Source organism: Thamnophis sirtalis, unplaced genomic scaffold (genome assembly GCF_051295495.1).
Source record: "Thamnophis sirtalis isolate CommonGarterSnake01/CBP01778 unplaced genomic scaffold, rThaSir2_p1.2 scaffold_4, whole genome shotgun sequence".
Taxonomy (NCBI): domain Eukaryota; kingdom Metazoa; phylum Chordata; class Lepidosauria; order Squamata; family Natricidae; genus Thamnophis; species Thamnophis sirtalis.
In genome coordinates, this window is record NW_028261384.1 from 81,782,782 (window position 1) to 81,808,562 (window position 25,781).

A 25,781-nucleotide genomic window follows, 5' to 3' on the forward strand; every position below is an offset into this window, starting at 1 on the left:
GATGTTGTTTTTTGAAGGAATAGGCTAAAAATTAGATGAGTCAAGTGCATTATGGGAACATTGTTCTAGTGCTTTCAGACTAAGATCAGATATGGTCAGTCATCTCCTCAAAATAGAATGATTGTTCTCAAAGATCTTCCAATCTTTTTTGTAAGTTCTTGCCTGAAGAACTTACTTCTTGAACTAATAAACTGAAATCTGAAATGTCAACCTATCTTGCAACTGCTCTCTTATTTACTTATTCAAAAATTATTTCAAGCATTAAAAGTTAATGCTAGGTTTAAAAAGCTTGGTTCAAGTGCAATTGAACTTGTAGATCATGGTGGATGAATGGTGAATGGCGGATGGGTAATCAGTACTTATTTTTTTTTGTTCATAGTGTGTCAAGCTTTTGGACTGGATGAACTCAGATAACATAATGGCCAAGAAACAAACAGGATCTAGAGCAAGCTACTCCATCTTTGACCATGCTTTAATCCTACACCACCACATTTTCAAATCATAGGCTTTGATAATTTCAATTTTTGAACTAATTCCTTAGCCCAGCTTGTGTTGCAAATTGCAAAACTTTTTTTATGATAAAACATCATGAGTTAGACATAGCTTCCAAAGACATTATATTAACAAGGTCCCTGTTAATAGAGAAGTCAAAGAAGGCTATATTTTTGCTGTGTTGTTATTTGACTAGCTATAGCACTAGCACTTAGTCTTATATACTGCTAAACTTAACTACTACATTAAACATATTAGTTGCTGTGATGAATTATCTTTCCCATCACCCAATGACACCAGCAATGAAATATATCTCAATGCTATTATATATGGGCAAATATGTTGCCTCTGTAAACCACTTAGAGAGGGCTGTCAAGCACTATGAAGCAGTATATAAGTCTTATTGCTATTGCTATGGAAGACACATTGTTACTTTCTCAAACTCTGATTGACTTAAGGGCCAATCAAACTTTGCCAACCATTGAGTTTCTGAAGCTCTGGAAATAAACCATAATAAAACCAAGGTGATGAACTTTGTGAAACTGCCCAGCAGATAAATTTGAAATTATTATCCTATTGAGTAGGTTAAATTGTTTAAAGAAGTATGCATAATTTTTCATGCCATGATATCACACAAATGCCCAGACAAAATTCAGAGATTTACATTATTTCTTCAGTAAAGGAACCTTAGTTAGCCTAGCTGTATTCTCAGACCTCAGGAGGTCACTGTGCCTCAGATAGGCCGGTGTGAGTCCCTTTTTGTGAAATGGGGCTTTGGAGTTCAGGTGGGCCTTTTTATTACATACCTTTCTCCCTGCTACATTTTATTGGCCCTGCCGGAGCTATTGAATGTATTAGCCGGATTGGCGGTTGATTTCCCCAGGCTTATGATCCTGGGGGATTTCAATCTGCCTTCCATTGGCAAGACATCCGAGTCAGCTTGGGAGTTCATGGCTTCCATGACGGCTATGGACCTAACTCAGTTAATTCAAGATCCCACCCATAACAGGTGACACACGCTCGACCCAATTTTTGTCTCTGGGCACTGCATGAATGATCTAGATTTAGGGGATATTTCTATCCAACCCTTGTCATGGTCTGATCATTTCCTCATCAGGCTTGACTTCCATACTGCAACCCCTGGCCGCAGGGAGGTGGAACCGATTAGATGGATCCCACCCCAGGCACCTGATAGACCCTGATGGAGCTTGGGACTTTTCCTGAATCCCTTGCTCACAGCTTGACCAAAGCCCTAGTGGAAGCCTGGGATAAGGCAGCCACTGGGGCCTTGGATCGCATTGTGCCTTTGCAACCTCTGACCTGGTGTCAATCCCGGATAGCTCCCTGGTTTACCAAGGAGCTCCGGGAGATGAAACGCCAGAAAAGATGCCTAGAGAGTGGTTGGAGGGCTAGCCGGTCCAAATCTGATCGAACACTAGTAAGAATTCATATCAAATCCTACTTAGTGGCAATAAAAGCAGCAAAACGGCAACATTTTTCCACTCTTATCACATCCACAGATAACTGCCCAGCCACCCTGTTTAGGGTGACCCGCTCCTTACTTAACCAAGGAACTGAGAAAGACCCCTTGCAGGGTAGGGCTGAAGAATTTGTTCAGTATTTGCAGGATAAAATCGCTCAGATCCGGAGAGGCTTGGACTCTGAATGGGTAGATTCGGGCGAGTCGACTGGGATGAATCTTGTGGAGACTATCTGGGATGAGTTTGACCCTGTGACACCCGAGGGCATGGACAGGATTATGGGGTGACTCAGTGCTGCCACTTGTGTGGTGGACCTGTGTCCCTCTTGGTTAGTTTCAGCTTCCTGGGAGGTGATACGAGGCTGGCTCCAGGCGATTACCAACGCTTCATTGAGGGAGGGATTCTTTCCCACTGTCTTGAAGGAGGCAGTGGTGAGGCCCTTCCCTGTACCCAGCTTCTTTAGCCAACTATCGTCCGGTCTCCAACCTTCGCTTTGTAGCGAAGGTTGTCGAGAGTGTGGTAGCACGTCAGCTTCCCCAGTACCTGGATGAAGCTGCCTACCTGGATCCATTTCAGTCGGGTTTCAGGCCCAGTCGCATTGGTCGCATTGGTTGAAGATCTCTGGCAGGTCCGGGACAGGGGCTGCTCCTCTGTCCTGGTCCTATTAGATCTCTTGGCGGCTTTCAATGCCATCGACTGTGGTATCCTACTGCGAGACTTGGGAGGGGGGCACCGTTTTACGGTGGTTCTCCTCCTACCTGTCGGATCGGTCGCAGTTCATGTTGACTGGAGGACAGGGATCGACCCCGAGGCACGTCACTTGTGGGGTGCCCCAGGGGTCGGTTCTCTCACCCCTCCTGTTCAACATATATATGAAACCGCTGGCCAAGATCATCCATGGTTTTGGAGTATGGTATCATCAATATGCTGATGATACCCAACTTTTCATCTCTACCCTAAACCACCCAAACGATGCCCTAGATGTGATGTCCTGATGCCTGGAGGATGTGCAGATCTGGATGGGGAGGAACAGGCTCAAGCTCAATCCCTCCAGGACTGAGTGGCTGTGGTTTCGGTCTCCCCGATTTGTGCATCTTATTCCATCTTTGATGATAGGGGGAGAAATTTTACCCCCCTCAGAGAGGGCCTGCAATCTGGGAGTCCTCCTGGATATGCGGCTTAGTTTAGAAGAACACCTGACAGCCTTGACCGGGGGGGGGGGGCTTTTACCAGGTTCGCCTGGTACGTCAACTGCACCCCTTCCTGGATCAGGAAGCTCTGTGCAGAGTCACTCATGCTCTCGTCCTTTCTCGCCTGGACTACTGCAATGCTCTCTACATGGGGCTGCCTTGAAGAGCACCCGGAGGAATTACGAATAGACCCTAGCACACAGAGCTACTCCCTGCCCCTTTATAGCCAAAAAGGGGTGATATCTATGATCTTATTTAGATATACAGACCAGATCTCTGAGAGGAGCTCGGTTGAGCCCTCCTCGGCAACAGGCTCCGCCCCCCCGGAATTCACAGCCTTTCTCTTTTTTTTTGGCTGTGGACAGAGATTAGATCCAGCGTGAGCGGAGCTTTTATCTCCAGCCAGTTCCTCTTAGCTGCTTTTTTTTTTGCAGCCCTAGACAGGCGATCCCCCCCCCCCCAGGACAAAGCAAAGTTGTTTGAAGCTAGGATTAATACGGGCAGGTCCCACTCCTGTGAGATTTATGCTTTTATTACTATCTTAAATACCAGCACCATTTGTCTTAGAGGCTTCTTTGTTTAAACGGACTTCAAAATGGCGATTTCTCTCCGTTGGTGACTGATAGGGGATGTACGTAGCCGGTTTTACCTTCCTGCAGACCGCTCCTTAACAAAATAATTTTTTTTGTTTTTTTGGAAACAGAGGGGAGCGAAAGCGCTGTTTATTTGTTTACTTATAATGGCACCCAGGTCAAAATCGAAGCGTCTCTCTACAAATGTGCCTAAAGAATCTATGAATGAACTTAAAGAATTTACACTGGAATCGCAGCCCTTGTCTTCTACGCCCTCTACTGGAGAATTCTTAACACAGGAATTTTTTTTTCAAATGTTTAATGATTTTAAACAAGAAATTAAGGAATTTGTATTGGAGCTATATGGTGATTTAAAGTCTAAAATTGACCAAATGAAGGCGAATACGTTTGCAGCCGTGTCTGCCCTGTCAGATTATACCGCTGAAATAGACAATAAATTGGAAAGCTTGGAGGAGGCTAATTCTAATTTGACTACTAATATTCAAATATTACAACAAAAAATTAGAGACACTCAAGAACAGCTTGTTATGATAAACTTTAATAAGAAGGCATTCGCAATAAGAGTCAGAGGATTCCGCGAAAAGGAGCGAGAGAATCTGAAACAGACCTTTGTTGAAGCCCTCAGCCATGCGGTGGGAAGCCCGGGACTTAACTTTGATTGGCAGATTCGGAAAATCTATCGCCAGAATTCGTTGGTAGCGGAACAGCGACAGCTCCCGAGGGACATAATTATATATTTCTCCACAAAAGAATCCAGAAACGCGATCATGCAAAAATTTTACAATAATAGTTTGAGAGTTGATGGCCAGGACTTGATTGTCTTCAAAGAAATACCTTTCCAGATGTTAAAAGCAAGAAGAGGCTATACCTTATTACGGTCACATTTGAGAATCAAAGATTTCGTCTCAATTCTGTTTCGGAGGCTCGAGATTTCTATTACAAGACTTTGAAGGCGGGACTTCCTGATTCACTTGGAAAAGAGGAGAGACAAGCCGAAGGAGAAGGCAAGCAACAGACCACATGGCTGCAAGATGGAGGGGGTAGCTCCCCCTCCCTCAGAGAAGCAGAAAAGCGGAGTTTGAGGATTTAGATATTCTAAAATATTCGCCAAATTTGTGGATTGAATGGGGGTTTGCGACCTCTCTCCGGTAGAAAAAACGGAATTTATTGGTGGGGTGATACTGAATGTATATATGTAAAATGCATGCAGAATGATTTACGCTGTTTAAATCTTGTTAGAAGGGAAAGTTTGAAGAGATTATTTTAAAATAGAAGGTAAACTGATTCTTGTTGAAACTATTATTTGAATATGTGGAATGATCTATGCTATTTAATTTTTATTAGAAGGGAAAGCTTGGTGAAATTATTTTGAGCTAGATTTTAAACTAATGTCTGCATAAATTTGATAGTGGTAAATATCAGAGAAGCAAGGTATGAGGGTAAAATGCATGCGGAATGATTTACGTATATTGGTGGGGTGATACTGAATGTATATATGTAAAATGAATGCAGAATGATTTAGGTTGTTTAAATTCTGTTAGAAGGGAAAGCTGGATGAGATTATTTTAAAACAGAAGGTAAACTGATTCTTGTTGAAAGTATTATTTGAATATGTGGAATGATCTATGCTATTTAATTTTTATTAGAAGGGAAAGCTTGGTGAAATTATTTTGAGCTAAATTTTAAACTAATGTCTGCATAAATTTGATAGTGGTAAATATCAGAGAAGCAAGGGATGAGGGCAAAATGCATGCGAAATGATTTACGTTGTTTAAATCCTATTAGAAGGGAAAGCTGGTCGGGATCATCTTAAGATAGAATGCAAACTGATTTTTGTGTAAAGTAATACTTGATCCACGCTGCTTAAATTTTACTAAGAAGGGAAAGTTTGGTCAGATTATTTTGAATTACTGTTTGAAATTAAGGTTAAGAAAGATTATTTACGCTGTTTAAATCCTATTAGAAGGGAAAGTTTGATTATTCTTCTGTAAAGTAATATTTGAATATGTGGATATACGCTGCTTAAATTTTACTAGAAGGGATTATTTTTGAGCTAGATTGTATATTGATGTTTATACAAATTTGGATAAATGTTTATCTGAATACAAGGTTAAGGAAGAGGAATGGGAGAGTCTACAGGAGGTCGGGGTAAATAACAAAGAAGCAAGAGACGAGAATAAAATATAGATAGAATGATTTATACTATTTAAGCATAGATAAAGATGGGGGGCTGAGCTTAACATAAAGAGTTTCTTTTTTTCTTTTTTCTTTGTTCTTTTCTTTTCTTTTTGTTTTTTTTCCCCCTTAATATATTACTTTTATTTTTAATCCATACGAACATAAGATACTTTAGATAGAAGGCAGTGCCAGGTGTGGGCCCTGGGAAGTCGGGAGGAGTAGGGATGGGGATTTATGGGGGGTGGGTGGGTGTTAACATAGTCTCAATAAGAACAAGAATGCACTTATATACGGTTGTTCTTTTTTTCCCCTTTTTTTTCTCTTTTCTTTCTTTATATTTTTTTTTCCTTGGTTTATTTTACTTATTATCAGATTATAATAAACAACACTTGAATAAAGGAATACACCAAGGAGGGAGGTAGAGGGAAAGAGGAGGGAGGAGTAAGGAAGGAGTAAGGGGAATGTAAGGAGGGCGTGTTGGGAGTAGAAGGAAGGTTTGAGGGGAAAGGGAAGTAGGAGGGGAGCGTTAGAGGGAGGAAAGGAAAGTTGGAGGGGGTAGATGGGGTGTATGGAGGATGGAAGTGTCAGGTGGGGTTGTGAATGATGAGTTGTGTTTTGTTTTTTATTTTTTTTATTTTTTTTTTATTTTTTTTTCTTATAGCAAATACCCTGTATATAAGTGATTGTAAAATGGAATGTGAAAATGAATAAAATATATATATATATTTTTTTTTTAAAAAGAGCACCCGGAGGCTTCAACTGGTCCAGAATGTGGCCGTGCGGGTTATCATGGTGCTCCCATGTTACACTCCTTTTAGGTGACCTGCACTGGTTGCCAGTTGTTTTCTGGGTGCGATTCAAGGTACTAATTATGACCTTTAAAACACTCCATGGCTTAGGCCCAGAGTACCTGCGAGACCACCTACTGCCACCAGTAGCCTCCCACTGTCCAGTGCGATCCCACAGAGTTGGCTTCCTCAGGGTGCTGTCGGCCAGATTGTCGGCTAGCGATCCCCAGGGGGAGAGCCTTCTCTGTGGGAGCGCCTTACCTCTGGAATGAGCTGCCCCCAGAGCTTTGCATAATCCCCAACCTCCGGACCTTTCGATGCGCCCTAAAAAGCCAGCAAGCCAGCCTGGTCTGAACAGAATAAAATAAATGATTAATTTAATTGTTAATCCTAATCTAATTTTTAAAACTTTATTGTTAATATTAATTGGGTTTGTTTTTGGATACTTTATTTAATTTCCTTTTTAACTTTTGTAATATGTAGGGTTTTTTATGTTGTACGCCGCCCTGAGTCCTTTGGGAGAAGGACGGCATATAAATCCAATAAACAAACAAACAAACAGACAGACAAACAAGTTAGAGGACAGCTGTTGATGCCTAGTTATAACATTTTTGCTTCGCTAGAAAGAATTCAGACCAAATTTCACAGGAACATATTTCAGCTCTCTGCTGTGTCTCTTTCCCTCTATTCTTTGTCATAAGGCTGGGAACAGTATGATTAAGACCAATATCTGGTTTTACAATTTCACATTTACGAAACTATATTTGAGGTCCGATTCTCACTGACAATTTTGTTATCCTGACTTAAAGCAAAAGGTTAAAAAAAAATGAGTTCTTTCAATTACCATAACCCAACTCTCAGCACATTTCATTAGCCCAATACTGCACATTTGGGTACAAGCATACTGAGTTTTATCATGTACTGTTTTTGACTGAATATTTGACTTGAAAGCAGAGTCCAATACCAAAAGCAATTAATGGATTTAGAGAATGACAATGTAAACCATTCAGTTCCCTTGTTGCCTTTTTCAGTTAGAAACATCAGGTGGTTTCTGAATGAGGTGTTATGACCGGTTTGACATGGTATAGTGGTATAGAATATTTATGGAGGTTTGATTGAAAAATCCTCATCTTCTTAAACACTTCTAATTAATTTAAATTGTAAATTTAATTTACAACCTAACGGATATATTTAAAATAGAACTGAAGATCTTTTTTTTTTAATTATGAAGAGGAACCTCTCCCCCTCCCCCAGTATTTTAAAGGATTTGAATTTGAAACAAAAACTTTTAACAAAATTGTGATCTAAGTAAGTATTAAATGGACAAAAGGGGGCAGTGGTTTTTAAAAATAGAGGAAATGGTTTTTGTTTTTTTATATAAAATGCCTTTCAAAATAATAAAGCTATTATACTATCAGCCTGGACATTCATAGGCATGTTGATTGTAGTAATTAGTAGATTTTATGAAACAAAAAGGTGCAGATTGAACAAGACATATTACAAAAAATAACTTATGGAAAGGTAAAAATAACAAGGGATTTTTGTGAATAATCTTAATAAAGGCCCAGAAATACCACAATAAGAACTTAGGAGACTATAATTAGGGAGAGCTAATTGGTACTAAAATGCTGTGTTTGTGTGTGTGTGTGTGTGTGTGTGTGTGTGTGTGTGTGTGTGTACATAGAGTATGTAAAGGGGTTGCCTACATTTTATTTTTAACATAGCAATTGTTATACTTTCACTTTCTTATCACAGCAGTCACCAGAAAAGCTGCCAAATTGAGAGAAGGGTGTAGGGGTTCATTAGAACAACTCACCAGAAAAGCTGCCAAATTGAGAGAAGGATGTAGGGGTTCATTAGAACAACTTACAGGTCAAGGATATCCACTAAATCTACTTGAGCTACTGAATAGAGACAAAAGACAAAAGTTCAGAAAATTATAAGAATTAAAGTTAAAAAAACAAATTTATAAGTTAATTACATTTTACAGACTTATCAGCCTGACCTCAATACCAGGAAAGATTCTGAAAAAGATAATCAAGCAACGAATTAGCGAACACCTAGAAGTAAACAAAGTAATAGCCAAAAGCCAACGTGGGTTTTCAAAAGCAGATCATTTGACAAAGTGACAAAATTAGTGGACCAGAGGAATGCCGTTGATATAGTTTACTTGGACTTCAGTAAGGCATTTGATAAGGTAGACCATAACCTACGCATCACCATCTGAGGGCTGACCAACCGCACTCAACGTGTAATCCTCAATGGAACTACATCTGCATGGAGGGAAGTATGCACTGGAGTACCCCAAGGCTCTGTTTTAGGCCCAGTACTCTTCAACATCTTAATCAATGATTGGGATGAGGGAATAAATGGGCAACCCATCAAATTTGCAGATGACACCAAGCTGGCAGGAATAGCCAACACTCCAGAAGACAGGCTTAAGATACAGAAGGATCTTGACAAACTTGAACATTGGGCACTATCTAACAAAATGAAATTCAGTGGTGAAAAGAGTAAGGTTCTATATTTAGGCAAGAAAAATGAAATGTACAGGTACTGTATAGATGGTACCTTGCTCAATAGTAGTAACTGTGAGAGGGATCTTAGAGTCCTAGTGGACAACCATTTAAATATGAGCCAGCAGTGTGCAGCAGCTGCCAAAAAAGCCAACACAGTTCTAGGCTAAATAAACAAAGGGATAGAATCAAGATCATGTGAAGTCTTAATATCACTTAAAATCCCTTGGTAAGGCCACACTTGGAATATTGCATTCAGTTTTGGTCGCCAAGGTGTAGAAAAGATGTGGAGACTCTAGAAAGAGTGACTAGGGGACTAGAAACTAAAACATATGAAGAACGGTTGCAGGAACTGGATGTGTTTAGTTTAATGAAAAGAAGGACTAGGGGAGACATGATAGCAGTGTTCCAATATCTCAGGGGTTGCCACAAAGAAGAGGGAGTCAAACTATTCTCCAAGGCACCTGAGTGTAGAACAAGAAGCAATTGGTGGAAACTAATCAAAGAGAGAAGCAACTTAGAACTGAGGAGAAATTTCCTGACAGTTAGAACAATTAAACAGTGGAACAGCTTGCCTCCAGAAGTTGTGAATGCCCCAACACTGGAAGTCTTTAAGAAGATGTTGGATAGCCATTTGTCTAAAACAGTATAGGGTTTCCTGCCTAGGCAGGGGGTTGGACTAGAAGACCTCCAAGGTCTCTTCCAACTCTGCTATTGTATTATTGTATTTGTGGATGATTTGGTGATAATTTTTAAGATTCACTATGGGAAAATTAAAGGCCTTCATCTGTAAACAGATTTCAGGATTAATAATTGGAAGTCAAGAATATTAACAAAAATATGACATTAGAATATCAAATAGAACTCATGAAGAAAATTGGCTTTAAGATTAAGAAAAAAAGTAACATATTTTGGTATTGCTATGATAAATATGAACTATATATTATTTCAAAATAATTATGTTAATGTGAACTGGAATTAAAACAAATTAACATAAGATAAATTAAAATTGCCACTTTGGGGAGAAATTCTATGATAAAAATGAATATTTTGCCAATATTTTTTTGGTTAGATAATACCTGTTTTAACAGCAGATATTTTAAAGTAGCCATTTTAAAAATGGCAGAAATATATATTTAAATTAATTTTGCAGGACAAAAAGCCCCCACAGGTTAATTATAGTATTCCAAGATTTGAAACTGTACTTCACTGCTTCTAATTTGGTTAATGGTGACTTCAAAAATAATTTTATTAGCCATGCCATATTGAAATTTGGAATAAATATAGGAAATAGGAATCGGTCAAACTGTAAAGTAAAACATCAATAGCAAAATAGTTGTTTGAAGGAATCCATTCATCACTTTCAAATATTCCCTTTGAAAAAGAGGACATTCTGAGGACTGTTTTGCCATAATTTACCTTCTCCACCAACTCTGTTTATAGGGATTTCTGAACTCAGTAGAACATGACTTCAAGCACTAAGGCTAACTCCCGCATATGATCTAGTCAATCAATCAATCAGAATAGAGCTGGAAGGGAACTTGGAAGTCTTCTAGTCCAACCCCCTGCTCAAGCAGGAGATCCTGTACCGTTACACATGGCCAATCTCGTCTTAAAAGTCTACCCACAATTTCTAAGGGCAAGCTATTCCACTGGTTAATTGTCCTCACTGTTAGAAAGTTATTTCTTAATTCCAGCTTGCTTCTCTCCTTGATTAGTTTGTCCTGCCCTTTGGTGCTTTGGAAAATAAGTTGACCCCCTACTTTTTGTGATAGCCTCTCAAATATTGGAATACTGCTATTATGTCATCCCAGTCGTTCTTTTATCTAGACTAGTCAAAGCCAAATTCTGCAACCATTCTTCATGTACTATAAGTAATCCTGAACTTACAACCATAATGGGGCCTGCTCATAATGATAATAATTTGTGGCAGTTGTTAAATGAGGCACCCACATGATTGCCTCACTCAATTACCACTATCTTGGCTCTCCCAGATGTGGTCATTAAGTGACCATGCAGTTCATTAAATGTACAGAGGGGGAAAGTGCCTGCTGAAAGAGATTAGGCAGCTCCTCTCAGTGCATGGAATGGAATTCCTGTACTGAATCAGAGAAATCAAAACTTGGATCCAGAGCTTCTCTGGTTCAGTGCACCAGTTCCCCTCCCCTTTCTAGCCTTTAAAAGTACTACATTTTCTAGCTTTATGGCAAATGCAGCCTTACAGAATGGGGAGAAAGGCTTTTCCAGCCAGCATCTTTGAGAACAATAGCTGTGCTTTACAAAGGAACACCACCCCACATAAGGTGAAATCCCTCTGACAGGCAGCTCTGTCTCAAAAACACTGGCTGGAAAAGTCCAAGGTAAAAGCTGAGCAGAATTTTAGAGTCTTGCTGAAAAATTAATTTTAGTGGGTCTTTTTCAACCAGCACGCAGGTACCAGATAGTGTAGCAGTTTGGAACCTTCCTTGTCAGCTTCGCTGTTGACTTTCTGGCAAAGCTAACAGAGAAAATTGTAAATGGTGATTGCATGATCACAGAGGGCTTGGCAATCCATTGTAAGTGTGACCAGATTGCCAAGGGGCCAGATAGCAATCATGTCATAGCAGAGGTGCAGCAATGGCTATAACTTTGGACACCAGTTATAAGTCTCTTTGTTCAGTGCCATCACAATTTCAAACAGTTGCTAAATAAATGCTCATTAAGTGAGGACTACCTATACAAGCTTAAATAATACAGCTAATTAGTAAAAACACCCTGTCAGACCGGCCCGAATCTGATCTCCTAGGGAAATAAAACTCTTGACTCCCTTTGGTTGAAGTGAAAAGACACTTTTATTAAGAGATGCTGATTGCAGTAAAGTCAAGTGGAATCTAAAGTTCCCATGCACCAATAAAGAACTTAATATATGGTTTCCCCTAGCCCTCCCCACATGGTCTGTCCATGTGTAGTCAATCCAGCACTGCCAAGGTGTTTTGGGAACTGCTGAGGTGTTTGGGCTGGTGAAACTGCCTTGAAGATGCCCGCAGACCAGCATGAACTGGATTCCAAAATGCTCTGTTCTTCCTCAACTGTCAACCCCCACTCCCAATTTCCCATCATAAAAGTATGCAGCTTTATTGCCCATTTGTTCCTTCCCCCCACTTTCCTGATTGATGGCAGAATGCCAGCAAGATGCCAAGCCAAAGGATCTGACATACAATGAAATATTAGCTTTTCTTTAGTGTCATTCTGAATCAAAAAATATTTTTTTTAAATTATACTGGTCTGCCTTGCATTGCAGAGGAATATTCAATAATTAAACTAGGTTGAATGTCTGAATGTCTGTTTTCTTTTTCCAGTTCTCCATGTGCTGTGAAAATGTATAATGTTTTTATCTATCTATAATGTTTGTGAACAGGACAGACTTCAACATATTGACAATTGCTTGTATGTTCACACTAATTGTTTTTCTCTACCTGCAGACACATTCAAGGAATTCCCAGACACATCAAAATCAAATCATTGTCAATCCTGCAAGTAACTAATTGCCAAACTATTTCTAAATTCTTGGTGGGGAAAATTTAGCCAGAGAGCAAATCTGAGTAAGACAGACTTGATGAAAATAAGGAAAGTTTCAACTTCTGTTTTCTGATTACTTCAAAGTTTTCATATATTTTTTAAAAAGAAGCTCTTTTATGTGCTTCCTGGAAGCAATTCAAAGACTATATAATATAATACACAATTCAAAGACTATATAATAATGTATTTTATTCTCCTTATGTACACTGAGAGCATATGCACCAAAGATAAATATCTTGTATGTCCTAATAAAGAATTCTAGTCTAGTCCTACAACAATTATGTGTTTCAGGTTCTAGCCCCTGAATTATCTTTGTTGCACTTCTCTGCATTTTTTCCAGAGCTTCAATATTTTTAAAAAATGTCTCCTTCTGTAATGTTGCACAATTTAAAAATGTATAAAAACAGTAGGCACCTAGGAATCCTAGTGCACAATTGACTTAAGTATGAACCACAAGTCCAGCAAAAATGCCAATATAGTTCTAGGCTTCATCAACAGAGGAGTAGTTTGAACAATCACGTCAAATATTTGTATTTTGGTCATTACTTAAGTCAATTGTCCACTAGGACTCCTAGATGCCTACTGTTTTTATACATTTTTAAATTGTGCAACATTACAGAAGGAGGTATTTTTTAAAAAATATATAGATTAAATTATTACTTACAGTTGCATACCTGAAAATGATTTAAAAGAAAATATAAATATCCCTGTGAAATTTGAAATCACTTCTTTTTGCCTCAGGGGAAGTTTGCCAACAGATCCAGGATGAAGTGAAATTATTTCTGGGTAATGCCATGCGAGACAAAACATGCTATCAATTTTAGGTATTGGTTTTTTAAACTATCCAACTGTGCTTTGTATTTTATTCTTTTAACTGCAAGCCATTGTTGGCAGTCAGGTGAGTTACAAATTATATTAATTAATTGATGGTAGATGTTGCTGGACTGGCATTCACAAAAACTAGTAAAACAGTAGCTACAAAAGCAGTCACCATGAAAATAGGTGAGGGAAATAGCATATGGAAGACAAACAGCACAGAGTATATGTCAACTTTGTAAAGCACATATTTTGGTCTTTTTAAAAAAAAATTCCTTGACTCACATCTAGTAACAATCCATAATTTGACCCTGGATCCATGGCACTAGGGATCTATTGACATTGCATAGTACAAAGCTTTTCAAACTGTGTTGCACTGTACAATATAATGTAGAAGCATGCAGAGCATGCTCCTTACTGATAATAAATATCTCCAAAAGTCTAAAAAAATCCTTAACAAACACAGAATTCCATCCACAGAAAAATATGTGAAATGGGAAAAGCCTGAACTTGGAAAGAAGAGAAGACTTTGTGGGTAACAAAGTTATACTTGAATGCAAAGATTTACTTTGATGAGTTCAACCGAATAATGTGGCTGTTGGCACTCTTTGTTGGAAAGAGAGGAATTGTTCCATTTGTTATGATGAGAAAGAGGAGACAAATCACAGCAATTTACCTCTTTTTTTGTCTTATATCAATTGGAATTTTAGGTCTATAAATTTACTTTTTAATTTTTCAGCATTAACTCATAATTCTTTTTTATTATTAACTATGTATACTTTTTTAAGGAACTAGTGGGTCAGTGGCTAAGATGCTGAGTTTATCAATCCAAAGGTCGGCAATTCAGCAGTTCAAATGTCTAGCGCCATGTAACAGAGTGAGCTCCCATTACTTGTCCCAGCTTCTGCAAACCTAGCAGTTCAAAAGCATATAAAAATGCAAGTAGAAAAATAGAGACCATTTTAATGGAAAGGTAACAACACTCCGTTCGCCTTTAGCGTTTAGTCATGCTGGCCACATGACCATGGAGATGTTTTCGGACAGTGCTGGCACTTTGGCTTAGAAATAGAGAATGAACACTACCCCCTAGAACCAGAAACGACTAGCACACATATGTGAGGGAACCTTTACCTTTACCTTATGCATACTTTTAAGGATTATAATTTGTAAAATGAATTGAATCAATTTGTTTGCAAACATCTTTTTTATCCAACCATAAATGCTGCATACTTATAGGAATTATAATTTTTGAACTTAATTCATATGAACTGAATGATCATTTATTCAAGGCTTTGTTTACAGTATAAGGTTTTGTTTACACTATAGATTTTCTGGCTGTTACAAGGCAAGCCTTCGTTTACATTAACCACAAAGAAGACTTCAAATTGTGAGGATTGAAACAATGATTTATGAGGATTATAGAACTGTTTCTAAACTGTTAATAACACATTGCTAACTTTATTTATCTGCAATTATTACTCTACCTTCTTCTATGGATTACAAACTATAAAAAAATCAAAATGTTTAATACCAAGGAAAATGAAGTCTGTCCACGCTTGCTGATTAATGCTAGAATTTCCCAGAGATGATTCTACTGCAGTTCATAAGAGAAAAGTCAAAAAGTGCAATTTAAATATCAAATAAAGATGGAATTTAGTTGTTTAATCTGATGTTAGAGCTTATCATTTTTCATGCAAAAAGCATTAAAATGTTACATGAAAAACTAATAAATGAATGGAAAGTTATGTTATTGGTATCAATAAAAAGATAAGTGTATAATGATTGGTGTGGCATCATTCTCATTGCTATATCACATTTTGCAGAAAAGTTATGGAGCATAATCAGGCATTCACCTTTCAATTTTGATTTATTTTGATGCAATTTTGACCTGAAGCTGTATGTTGGAAACTGAAGCCAATTAATACTCAGGACCTTATTTTCTTTTATTAGTGACCCAATTCTGGTAAAATTAAGTTACTTCCATTTCCAAGACTTTCTCCTTATAAACCAATGCAATCTATCTAGGGACATATCTTCTCTCCCAGGAACAAAAACAAAAGACATCTTATTAAAATAATCAAGTCCACAATTTATTATCTCTCTTTTCTCTTTCATGTGGGGATGAACGATATGACAATGAATCTGAAAACAATATTAAAAACAATATCAAGAGACTATGAGCAACTTAGCATAAAAGTCAGAGTTAGGAGCACAGGTGTTGTTTTCATCTGTACTTCTTACAAATATCCAATGAGGGAACAATGGATTTTAAAAATAAATGTCTCGCTTAAGGAGAACAAGAGAACTTCAGATTCCTAGACCATGGTCTATATTACTACATGAAGAGCTTCGAGCAGCAGATGCCTGCACCTCACTGACCAGGAAGAATGCATTTGGAAAATGATTGGCTCAGCTTATCCAAAGGCCTTTAAACTAAAACTGAGGGGGAGGGTGACCAACTTTTAGGATCTTTAGGAGTGGCTCAGTTTATCTAATCCCAAGCATGAAACCCAAGGCAACCAAACAAGAAGACAGCAAATGGTGGAAAGAACACAAAATTCTAAAGACTCTAAAACAAAAACAGGAGATGTTAGAAGCAAACCCGGGATCAGTCTTAAAGGACTCAGATGCCTATATATGAATGTTCAAAGTTTGAGGAACAAACGGTGAATTTGAAGCATTAGTTCATGGGAGTAGGTATGATATAGTTGCCATTATTGAAACTTGATGGGATAAAACTCATGTCTGGAATGTACTGATGGAAGGATACAAACTATTTAAAAGAAATAGACGTAACAAAAGAGGAGGTGGAGTTGCATTATATGTTAAAAAAAATCACTATACCTGTTAGATCTGGTAATGGAAAGGCACACAAGGCTAAAGGCAACAACAACTCTTTATTAAAGTACAACAAGTAAGAACAATCCAGCGAGGGTTGAGTCTGACAGCAGCACTTTTATAGGGAGCTGTCAGACCCTTCGACCAATGAGATTAAACCTCTGTTCCCGCCAGAACAGAGGATCTTGGTGGAAACCACTGTAGTTGAAACCAGTATCTAACACCCCTCCCCTCTTGGATAGAATAATCCTACTCATTACATAGTCACGCAGGTAGGCGGGCTTTTGAGTAGCTCTGCCAGACCTCCACAGGTCAGTCGGAGGGTGTTCTTTGGACAGCTCGGATGGACCTGTTTGCTCCGCAGCTCCGCTTGGTGGAAGCTCCTGGAACCTTTAACAGGCCACAGCTGGAGCTTCTAGAGCCAGTTCGCTCGGAGCTCACTGCGGGCCTGCAACATAACCAGATAAGTTTCCTGGTATCCTCGGGCTTGAGCTGCCTGTGGAAGGAGCGAGTCTTTGCTCCGTTTGGGTAGGGCTTTGGCTAACTCGTTCAGGAGTTACCTCTGGTTGTCTAAGTGTGGAGTTGGAGAGGCGGCCAGGGAGTTGGTCAATGTGCCTCCTCCAATTTCGACCGTCCACGAGCTCTACAAGATAAGAGCGAGGCCCAGGGACGCCTATCACTGTGGCAGGAATCGACAAAGTTCTCCCAGTTTAGTTGTGGGCGTATACCGAGTCCTCTATGCTAAAATTCTGAATCCTGCTTGTGGAGTCAGGGGGCGATGTGGCAGAATAGTTTGGGTGTAGCCAGTCTAAGTGGGACTTTAGCCGGTAACCCATGAGAAGCTCGGAGGGCCTTCTCCCTGCAGTGGCACTTGGTGTGATATGTTAAATTAAGAGATAATGGTCAACCCATGTTTGCCAATCTCCCAGGCCCATCCTAGATATGGCCTCTTTTGCAGATCTCACCATTCTCTCCACCTGACCAGATGGAATGGTGTGACCAGGGCATGCCTGATTCCCTGAACTGCTAGGAAGGTCTCAAATTGCATGGCCATGAATTGGGGCCCGTTGTCAGAGACCAGGACGTCAGGCACGCCATGTGTGGAAAAAAGTCTCTGCAGTACCTTGATGACCACTTCTGCCATAGTGAAGGTCATTAGGACTACCTCTAGCCATTTCAAGTAGGCATCCACAACTACGAGGAATGTCTGGCCATGAACTGGGCCAGCAAAGTCAATGTGTACCCTAGAGCTGGTCTGGATTCCTGGTACGGTGTGCAGGTAGCCACCCATTCTTCGATCTCCCTGTCCATGTTAGGCCACCACACGTGACTCCTGCCCAAAGACTTCATCCTGACAATTCCAGGATGTCCTAAGTGTAAAACCTCTAATACTGCAATGCACAGTTTGGGTGGAACAACTACCCGGGGCCCCCACAGTAAACAGCCATTTACAACAGATAATTCATCACGTTTGCTAAAATACATTTTGAAATCAGCCCCTTGGGCCACCCCCTCCACACCCAGTTCAAAATCTGTTTGATGGTGGAATCCTTTGCAGAGTGACAGGCAACGTCACTGGACGAGACAGGACCAGTCTCAAGGCAGTCAATGAGGAGGACTGCCCTCTCAGAGGTTAAAGAAAGAGGCTAAAGGCAACAACCGCTCTTTATTAAAGTACAAGTAAGAACAATCCAGTGAAGGTTGAGTCTGACAGCAGCCCTTTTATACACAGCTGTCAGACCCTTTGACCAATAGGATCAAACCCTTGTTCCTGCCAGAACAGAGGATCTTGGTGGAAATCACTGTAGTTGAAACCAGTATCTAACAATACCCCTCCAGAAAGGCATAAACCAAGGTTGAACAGCATAAAATCAAGCCTCCTTGAATGCATATGGGTTAACATAACTTTACACTTCTGTGAGACATTGATGGAGTTCCATAAGGGAAAAAGAGTAGGTTCACTCAAAGACAGCCATTCTTCTATTTCTAGAACATTGTCTTGTGATTAGGGGCTTGGTGCTTGGGGAATATTTTTTATTAAACATATAGGTTACTGTTGTGACTCAGCAGCAGTCTTCTGTGAGTCTTTTCGGAATGCAAGATTAACGATGCAGCTGGGGCTCAGTGGGGTTTGGGGGATAAAAGGACGGATGGTGCCACGCCCTAGTTGCAGGAGTCAACGTTCCTTGGTTCATTCAACATTGATGGATCATCAATCGTGGTTTATGTAAGATACACTTGGAAAAGTGCTTTGTTTTCTGTAACCCTGATTCAAGAAGATACACTTGGAGAAGTACTTTGATTTCTGTAACCCTGATTCTTAGAGACTTTGGAAGAAGTGCTTTGCTTTCGTTTTGTTCAATTTGTGTTGCCGTAAGAAAGATTTGTTTTTCATTCTGTTATCTCGTTAGAGACTTTATTTATGTTATTTTTGGCTCGCAGCCAGTCTGAGCCGGGAACTGATAAAGAGAGTTCCTTTTAAGTTGTTTGCCTGTCGTCTCTTTAACAAGCGGAGAACAGGTTACATGGGCCAAAAATGTTTTAAAACCCCCCAAAGTAGCATATTGTTCCATTTTTCTATTTATGGTGGTATTGCTATGGGGTAATCTATTAAATTGAATCTATATCAGTATTTTTCAGACTTGGAAATTTTAAGATATATGGATTTCAACTCCCAAAATTCTCCACCAGCATTTTCCAGCAAGATCCATTTTCTCGATCTTCTTCCACATGAAAGTAGATATCACAATATTGGAATAAGATTGAGATAAGGTTTTTAAAAAGAGGTTAAGTAGTACCTGCAGATTTTCCTCTGCTACTTCTTCTTGACTACGGGGAGGGGGATTCATCTCCATTTCATGGCCATCACAGCCAGTGCTGTTTAAAGCAATTTCCATGGCAATGTGGCCAGCATGGTGTTACAGAGCATTATTACTTCCCCACCAAAATAATACCTATTTATGTACCCACATTTACCTGCTTTTGAATTGCTAAATTGGCAGGAACTAGGATGAAGACAAGAACTGATCCTGCCATGTGGCAATTGGGCTGCCTGCTTTCCAGCCTACAAGCCTAGCATTTTAACTGCTGAACTCCACCACCTTCAAGCCAAAATCCTATCATTTCCTTCCATAATTAATGGAATCGTTAGAAATTGATTTGTAGTTTTAAAGGTGGACTAGTATTAATTCTAGAAGCTCAATGTTTTGTAACAGGACTACTATTATTTGTTTAATAACTTGATTAAAAACTTTGGTGTAGTGGTTAGAAAACATGAAATGGTGAGTTCTAGTCCCTCTTTAGGCACAAAGGTAGCCGGGTGATCTTGGGCCAGTAACTCTCAGCCCTAGGAAGCAGGCAAAAGGCAAACTACCTTGAAAGTCTTGCCAAGACAATTGCTGTGACTTGTCCAGGCAATAGCCAGGAGACAAGATTGACACAGCAAACAAACAAATAAGCAGAATCCCCCAGACACAATTAAACATCTTTAAGAATTTTGATAATAACAACTACAGAGTTTTTTATTAATAATTAATAAGTTCTAAACATATCTTATTTGTTTACATTAATTTGAAGATAAATATATTTGGGTAAAACCAGAAAAAGAAAACAGAGGTTGTGATTATGCAGCTCGTAGTCTAAAGCAGCTTTGGCAAAAGGGATTCTCAAAGCCTAATGCTTTATTTTTAGAGAATGTAAACTGTGTTTTAGGTTTTGTTGTTCTGTAGGAAGTTATCTTTCATCAGTTCATATACTTCCTCAAGTTATGATACATATTTTTAAATACATTTAAAACAATTTTAACCTTTCTATCAATTTCTATCAAGAAATAGAGGATGGGAAACTATACAGTTCAAAGCTTTATAGAAAAACATTGAATAAGATCAAATGCATAACACAACTCCTTAGGTTGCCTGTTTCTTAATAAGAGCCATCTCCAGTTAGAATTTGAAACCATTAATTACCTTCTCCTCATTTATATGATAAGTGGTTCATTTTCTTTTATTGAGATTGAATCCTCTGCCAGTGATCAGGAAAAGGAGGAATTGCATAGAATGTTTGATTGAATTTCATTGCTATTGGCCATTTCTTAAACAGGTTACAAGCTGACAAACACAGAAAAAGAAGTCAATATCCATTCTTTGCTTTATTGACGAGCCAATCTTTTTTGTAAACATTTCATCAGCACCTTCCATTTGTACACAGACCTGCTATTCAGGGATTGGGGGGGAACTTTGCTTTATATACGTTGAAAAGACTAATAAATGAAAAGAAGATATTATAGATGGGATAACTCATCAATAAATGTGAAAAACAACTAATACTCAGTTACCTTTAAAATAATATTTAATTATAATTTAAAATGTGACGTCCCAATTTTGCTGCTAAGAATGTGGCACTTTATCTATGAAAAAAATATATGGAGCAGATAACTCAAAAAAGGATTATTTTTTTCAAACTTCATATGAATTATCCTTTTTACATCTCTCCTCCAGTTCCAATGCATATATAACCGTGGTTGCTAAAAAGGTTTATTTACTTCCAAATGGTAACATTTTTGGTGAAATAATTAATCTAAAATGCAATTATATTCCACATAAAGCACCCTATACATAAATTGTTAGATGCAAAAAGTTTGGAATCTAGCAATTAGTTGTAGAATAAATAACCAGAATATCATTCTGCCTCATCCCCTGTTATGTTTGTCATGGGTGGGCAATGATATGCGGATATTCAGAAAAATTAATGAATAAAAAATGGAAGTTCATAAGAGACTAAATTGATGAGGGTAGGGCATGGATGGGAATTAATTTCCCCAAGAGGCCACTTGCGAAACGGGAACAGTTGTGGTGGGCCACCCTTGCTCCCACACTCCCATCATGCATCTCTGCCTGGACAGGGACAGCCAAGGGGCCAGATGTGGCCTCTGGGCCATAAAATGACCAGGTCTAGGGAAGGGAATAAGTATTCTCGATTCAACCTGTAGTAAAGTATGCAGAAATAGATTGTGGGAAGCCACCCCCACTTCTAGAAGAATTAAACATTTTGAGGAACATTTAAAAAAGCAGATTATTTTTTTCCCAAAGGGACAAATGGAGAAACATATTTTTAGAAGCAGAAAACAAGCCCCACTTTCTTAATAACCCCAGGAGATATTTTGTGCCCATTAAGAAAGACTAGGCCAGCCTATCTACAAAACAAGAGACCTTCAGCTCCAGGATGATGGGATTAAGAAGAACAGTACATGATCCTTCAGGACATAATAGGATTAATCCAGTACCATTTAGAAGAAGACACACACAGTCACTACATTGCACAATCTCCTAAGGGTATTTTAGTCATTGCATCATCTCAGAGCAGTCCGAACTTCAACCAAAACTAGGAGCTCAGACAAACACCTAGGATTTCCATTTCCTCTTTGCCTATAGAGCCTATGGTCTTTACATAACCATAAGAATCTGACAACAGCCAATAGAAGACATGTTCTTGAACAGGAACAAGAAACTCAAATACGAAGTTGAGGGAAAGTATAAAAACCTCCCACTCTCAACTCCATGTGATCAGCTGCCCAGAATCACACGTGCTTGATGGTCCTGCTTCATCAATAAATGGACCCTCTTTCCAATCAGCCTCCAGCCTCCATTTTGTCTCCAGTGCCTTTTTCCTGGCTTGGAACTGAACCAGGTGGATATTTCTTTCCACTTTTCTTCTTACCAAGGATCAAAATTTTAGTTTTCATTCATACTTCTTTGAAAGATCTTTGGTTTGTTTTGGGGAGGTACTCTCTTAGGCTACCAATTATAGGCATGAATAAGAAAATCGCTTTTTATTATTCTTCCTCTGATATTTGTTCTCTACCACATTGTTAGATTCATTCATCTGGATTTCTGAATGATCCAGAAAAAGATGTGCAAAGTCTATTTCACAGGGGGGGAAGGCTGAAAAAGCACCAGACCCAGACAGGATAACTTCCTCTTGCTTGAAAGCCTCTGCTAATCAACTGGCCCCCATCTTCATCCGCATCTTTAATAAATCTCTGGAGATGTGCTATATCCCTTCTTGCTTCAAATGCTCTACTACCATCCTGGAGTTGAATGACTGCAGACTGGTTGCTCTGACATGCATAGCTATGAAAACCTTTGAAAGCTTAGTGGTGGCCCACTTGAAAACCATCACTGATGCAGTTAGATGCCTTGCAACTTGTCCATTGTACGAATAGATCAGCAGATAATACTGTCAATATCACACTGCACTATATCTTACATCATCTTGAATCCCAAAGACCTATGCAAGAGTCCTTTTTATAGACTTCAGCTCAGCAATCAACACCATCATTATAGAAATCCTCCTTTTTTAAAATGGCTCAGCTAGCTATGCCTGACCACACTTATAGATAAACTTTCTAACAAATAGGAAGCAGCAGGTGAAGCTATAGAAAAATCACATTGAATACCCATTCAATTAGCACAGGAGCCCCCCAGGGCTATGTGCTCTCTCCATTGCTCTTCTCTCTATATATCAATAACTGCATCTTAAAGGATCCCTCAGTTAAAGTTCTGAAGTTTGCAGATGATACAACAGTCATTGGTCTCATTCAAACAAAAACACAGTGATAAGTGTGCAGAATAGACAAGACATATCTCACCCTGTGGTGTAGCCAATCTGGAGTTGAACGTTCTTAAAACTTTAGAGAGGATAGCATATTGTAGAAGAGGCTCTCCTATTCTACCACCTCTTACAATATTAGACAACACAGTATTAACAGTAGATACCTTCAAGTTTCTGGATTCTTCTACCTCCCAGGACTTGAAATGGATACCTAACATTAGAACCATCATTAAAAAGGCACAACAAATAATGTTCTTCCTGCATCAACTCAGAAAACTCCAATTGCCAATGATGCTTCTGAAACAGTTCTACAGAGCAATTATTGAATCTATCATTTGTATCTCAATAACTGTCTGATTTGGCACAGCAACCAAACAGGATAGGTACAGACTTCAATAGATAGTTAGGAATGCAGGGGGGGGGAATGCAATCAGCCTGCCTTCCATTGAGTATATGTATAGTGCACAAACCAGAAAGAGGACTGAGAAAATATCTACAGACCTCTCATATCCTGACCATAAACTGTTTCAACGTCTCCCCTTAGGATGCTACTATAGGGCTTTTCATGCCAAAATAACTTGACGCAGTGAATGATGTACCATCATTCTGTTGAATACCTAATTCCCACAACACTGTCTTAGACCTAAAGATATTTACCCATACAGTAAACTGTATTTCTATTATGCTTCTCATCTTCTCATTTTTCTCATCTTCTCATTTCTTATCTTTTCTCATCTTATCATCTTTCCTACTATCTTCTCCTATTGGTATCTTGTGATTTATCACTTGCTATTTGTATTTTATGAATAATGATTGTAACTATGATCGATCATGCTATTTGTATGTATAATCAGAGCTTATGCAGAGACAGTTTCCCAGTGTATCTAATCACACTTGGCCAATAAAGAATTCTATTCTAGCTTACTAGCTGTTCTTTTCTTTTCTGTTCTGTTCTGTTTATTCTATTCTATTCTAATCTAATCTAATATTATTTAATGTAATCTAATCTAATCTGACTTGTTTTGATTGCTTCTAACCCTGTGGGTCGCTTTAGCGGCAGTGTGATTAGTCTTGTACTGTAGTAATTGCATAGTTTTCACAATATTATTTCCTAGTGTTACCAGCAGGCCAAATTTAAAGTTCTAAAGGTGTTTTCTATGGTTCACCGACAAAACCGCGAACCCCTTTTCCGCACCGACATAACCACAGAGGGCAAATCCGCGCCATCCGAAGCGCTAAGCAAAATGCTTTTACTAGCATTCAAAAGCTAACCCTAACCCTAAACCTAACCCTAAACATAACCCTAAACATAACGCTAACCCAAAACATAACCCTAAACCTAACCCTAACCCTAACCCTAAACCTAACCCTAAACCTAACCCTAAACTTAACCCTAACCCTAACCCTAAACCTAACCCTAACCCTTACCTTAACTTAAATCAGCTTTCTGTCGCCGCACTGTTGTAAAGCACCCTTCTGTCGCCGCGCTGTTGTCGCCACACTGTTGTTGGCGCGGTGATAATGTCATGGTTTTAGTGGCGCGGTGTTGTCGGCATGCTTTTGTCGGGTCACGGTTTTCTATAGGGGCATAATGGAAATTAATATAAAACTACATTCTAGTCTGAGGAATCATCCCACTACATATCTGATATGCCTGTGAAATTACATTTGTTTCTTTGTAGTTCAAGATCCTCTTCTCACTTTCCCATTCTCTAGCTATTAACATATAGACCATAAAAGCCATTACTTCATAAAAGAGTATTTTTTATTTTTCACTAAGTAATTCACTAGTTCCATTTTCAATGTTCACAAGTTGTTGTGAAAGGTTCCTGTTCAACCCCAACCTATACATAATTCCATTTAAAGGATGTTTTTCCACTCTGAGGTGTACCTCCCTTGGGGAAGTCAAGACAGAGTCTAGAAGAGTTTGGAAAACATTACAATGAATCCACTTTTCCCAAACATTCATTGTATTGTTTTCATTGTTCATTTGTGGGCCTGGTGTCATTCATCATGTTAGGGACTCGTTTATCAATAAGGGCAGGCTTCCAAATGGACGATACCTCCCGCCTGCCAGCCATTTGGAAGCCTGCCCTTATTGATAAATGAGTCCCTAACACCAGGCCCACACCAGGCCCACACTCACAAGAGCCACACAGGATGTCACCACCAAACATCCACAAAGAAAGCAGACAAAAACCCATACTGGTGAGGAGGCACGACCAAGGACCAGAAGCCAGACTGCAAATGTACCATTAGCCTCTTTAAACTGCTCCTATCCCCAACTAATCAAAACACACCTCCACCCAATCAGAACACTGCCAAGCTCCCACCCAATCAGCTCAAACCCCCACTGGCAGTTAAAAGGAAGAAACAGCCGAGATCTCACATTGCTCCTGGAAGCACGAAGCCTGAAGGTGACGAATGAGACTTCGTCGAAACGTCACCAAGACACTTCCAATTTTACGCGGGAGAAAACCCGAATAACCAAAGACCTACATATATATATATATATATATATATATATATATATATATATATATATATATATATATATATATATATATATATATATATATATATATATATATATATATATATATATATATATATATATATATATATATATATATATATATTTAAAGTCACAACCCCTGGTATGCCCAAATATGGGAGGAAGGTCACACTTCCAATATATACCTCTCACCCTGGCTGGCTGATA

The 25,781-nt window shown here is 39.0% G+C and overlaps 1 pseudogene; it reads left to right on the top strand.

Moving 5' to 3' along the window:
• Positions 1-337: 337 nt before the first annotated feature.
• LOC148045936 (uncharacterized) lies at positions 338-20,604 on the top strand (annotated as a pseudogene).
• The last annotated feature ends 5,177 nt before the right edge of the window (positions 20,605-25,781 follow it).